Source organism: Chiloscyllium plagiosum, chromosome 39 (assembly GCF_004010195.1).
Source record: "Chiloscyllium plagiosum isolate BGI_BamShark_2017 chromosome 39, ASM401019v2, whole genome shotgun sequence".
Classification (NCBI taxonomy): Eukaryota; Metazoa; Chordata; class Chondrichthyes; order Orectolobiformes; family Hemiscylliidae; genus Chiloscyllium; species Chiloscyllium plagiosum.
In genome coordinates this window covers 26,363,385-26,366,948 of record NC_057748.1, presented here as the reverse complement: position 1 = coordinate 26,366,948, position 3,564 = coordinate 26,363,385, and the positions used below count along the sequence as shown (strand labels likewise).

The 3,564-nt window shown below is 61.1% G+C and overlaps 1 pseudogene; it reads left to right on the top strand.

Annotated features, from left to right (window-relative positions):
* Window positions 1-437: 437 nt before the first annotated feature.
* LOC122542043 overlaps window positions 438-3,564 on the top strand; it is a 7,188-nt pseudogene continuing 4,061 nt past the window's right edge.

Sequence of the window (3,564 nt, the reverse complement as noted above, 5' to 3'; positions counted from 1 at the left end):
GGATTAGATGGATTGGGGGTCAAATGGAAGTGTTTGGGACTGGATTAGTTTAGGAGATATGGATGGGTAGGGATTAAGTGCAGGTATATGGGACTATTTTAGTTTAGATGGGGATTTGGATGGGAATGGTTGGAGCTGCCTGAGGAAATGGCGGTTGGAATTTGAAAAGGGGCGGGCGCGTCCTCCCCCGCGCGAGGCGGGAAGCCCGGCGCACGCGCAGTGCGGCGGGCTGGGCGAGGGAAGAGGGGGCGTGGCCACTGGGGAGTCGGCCGGCTCCCCTCGCCACAGGGACGCGCAGGCGCGGTGCGGGCCCGCGAGTGGACGCCTCAGGGCGCCCGAATACGGTTGAGCGCAGGCGCAGTGCCGATTTTAGCGTTGGGGGGGGGGGTGTGGCCCCGGGGGCGGGCGCGGGCGCAGGCGCAGTGCGGGCTGGGGGGAGGGGAGGGGAGTGGAGGCCTCGCCTGCGCGCGGCGGCTCCTCAGGCGCAGTCGCAGTCGCCCCTCCGCTGAAGATGGCCGCCGCCTGCCACCGCTCCTTCGACCCCGAGGACCACGAGCTGGACCGAGGCTTCCGCCTCACCGCCCTGTCCGACCTCAAGGGATGAGGCTGCAAGGTCCCGCAGGAGGTGCTGCTCAAACTCCTGCGGGCGCTGGGCCCGGAGCCGCGGGCCGACCCCGCCGCCGCCGCTTCCTCCTCGGCCTCGTCCGGCGCCGCGGCCGGAGGCGGGGGCGGCGGCGGCGACGAGGACAACAACCAGTTCCTGGGCACCGTCATGCCGCGGATCGGTGAGGCCTCCCCTTCCCCCCACGGCGGCCGGAGGGGCCACGACGCGAAGGAGGGGCGGGCTGGCGGGCGGGAGAGCGATTGACCAATGGCCTTACAGCTGCTCAGACATCCCCCTTCACAATTGGTCCTGGCAGCTGTGACGGACAGCGGGGGCCGCCAATCGGATGAGGGGCGGCGCGGTGACGCGGGAGCGGGTTGGACGAGGGGGGCCAGACGGACAGCGGGGCGGACCAATCGCGGGAGCGTTGGGCGGGTCGTACGCTGATCGCTCATGACGGGCGGTAGGGCCAACCAATCGGATTAGGGCGCGTCATCCTCCAATCTCCATTAGACGCGGCTCGTTAAACGAACAGGCGAACCGGCCAATCAGGTTGAACCGGGAGGTGGGGTTTGCATTCCCATTGGGTGACGCGAAGGTTTCGATCCCGCACTTTCGCGAACGGCTTGACCAATAGCCACCGGCGAATCGGTATTCCAACTTCCCATTGGTCGGACCGCTCGCGAAGGGCGGGTGGGTGTGAACCCCCACCTTTCTATTGGCCGCGGCCCTTCCGAAGGATTGTTTACCCAGTAAGCCAATGAAAGAAGTTTATCGATGTACCGCCCCTTTGATTGACGTGTTCGCGAGCCAATGGACCACCGTGTGCGTGGATGCCTATCCATTATTGGCTGAGCCCGGCTGATGGACGTACCATTGGCCCAATGGACGCGGCGTGTGGGGGTGGATTCTCTTCGTGATTGGCTACCCCGTTCTAATTGACGTGAGGCTCAGCCAATGGGGAACGTCCTCTGTTGGTGGGACATGTGGGGCCAAGTGTTGAACCCTTAAAGGGGCAGTCCCAACTTCCATCGTCCCCTTAAAGTGGGGCCTGAGGGGTAAGGGGGAAATAGGTGAGGGGGTCATCTTGCACCGCCGTGGGGTCCAATAGAGCCCACCCTGGGTGGGGAGGAGTGTGGTGCTTCCTGAACTATTCAACCCGGTGGGGCATCGCCTCACAGCCCTCCCGCTCCCTTGGCTCTGCCTCAGCCCCGTTGTGGGTGGGGGTAGGGTGTCCTTCTGTCTCTTCCCAAAGTCCGCCACCACCTTCCCTTTCTCACCCCCCCCCCCCCCCCCAACCCAACCCGAGGACGGTCCAGAACCACGGTGGAGGGTGGGGGTCTTGGCCGGGGTTGGGAACCGTTCCCTTCGGAGCAAGCGCCAAGACCCCCGGGGGTGTTGTGAGGGGGGGTGGGACGTGGTGGGGGTGGGGTGCACCCGCTGACCCGTCCACCTTGGAGGCGCGCAGACCCCATTGGCCTCCATCGCTGGAAACCCGGGGAGTTGGGGGGGGCACCTGGGCTCCTAGGCTCCTATCCCGCCCCGAGCCGGTGGTGCAGTTTGGATCCGGACATGAGTCTGGAATTAGGAGTCTCCGGGTGGCCATGAGGCCCCTTGCCGACCGTTGGGAACACCCCGCCTGGTTGGTTTTCGGGAAGTATACCGGCCGTCCTCGCGCGTGACTCCAGACCCACAGCGGCGTGGGTTGGCCCTCCACTGCCCTCTGGGCGGGCGATGAGTGCTGGGCCCAGTCAGTGACACCCTCGTCCCGTCAACCCACGAATGAATACTGACAGACCGCAAGGCGTTCCCTCCCGCCCTGAGAAACTTAGAGTCCCCGCCATAGAAACGAATTGGTGAATGCTGGAGAACTGAAACGTGAAATCACAGAGCCGTACAGCACAGAAACAGACCCTTCGGTCCAACTTGTCCGTGCCAACCTGATATCTTCATTCCCCCATCTACCACCCCGCCACCCTGTCTCATGTGCTCACAATCTCCCTTGCACTCAGAGTCATACAGCACAGAAACTGACCCATCGGTCCAACTCCTCTATGCTGACCCGATATCCTCAATTAATCTCGTCTCATTTGGCACATAAACCCTTCCTATACATGACCCCCGTCCAGTTGCCTTTTAAATGTTGTAATTGTACCAGCCTCCCCTGCTTCCTCTGGCAGCTCGTTCCACACACGCACCACCCTCTGGGGGAAAAAGTTACCCCTCGGGTCCCTTTCCCCCTATCCAGGTTAGGGTGGATTGGCCGTGCTAAATTATCCTCGTAGCGCCCACCCCAGGGGGAAAAGACCTTGTCTATTTACCCTATCCATGCCCCCCCCTCATGATTTTATAAACCTCTATAGATGCCTTATTTTTAAGGTGTGAGGCAAAAGATTTAAAAAGTGGGTGAACTATTTTACATAGTGGGTGTGGAGTGAACGTCCAGAGGATCTGGGTACGACGTTAATGTTTAATAGACATTTGGATAAGTCTGTGTATAGGAAAGAGATATGGGCCGGGGTGAGGCAGGCCTGGGGATAGTTTAGTTTGTGACTGTGGTGGAAGGGTTTGATTCTGTGCTGGATGACTTCACGGTAACGCTGCCCTCCCCATCCCCCAATTTTAAACGCCAGGACTGGGCATTGGAGAAAGGACATTCCGAAGCCAAGAGCGATTGGGATCTGCTGGGAGAGCCGAGAGAGAGAGGGGAGGGGTGGGGGGGGGGGGGGCGGGGTTTGAATTGAGATCGTCCGGAGTGGATCGGGTCTTGGGCTGAGCGGGTACAGTTCTACAAGAGTGAAGAAGAGAGGGCTGTGAGGAGTTGGCACAGTCTTGGATGGGCTGAATGGCCTCCTGCTGGTGTAAGATGCCTGCCAGACAGGGAAGCAGTTTGCTATTTAATGAGAGTTGATGTGATTTGTTTTCCCCCCCACCCCCCCCTTCCATCTCTTCTCTCTTTG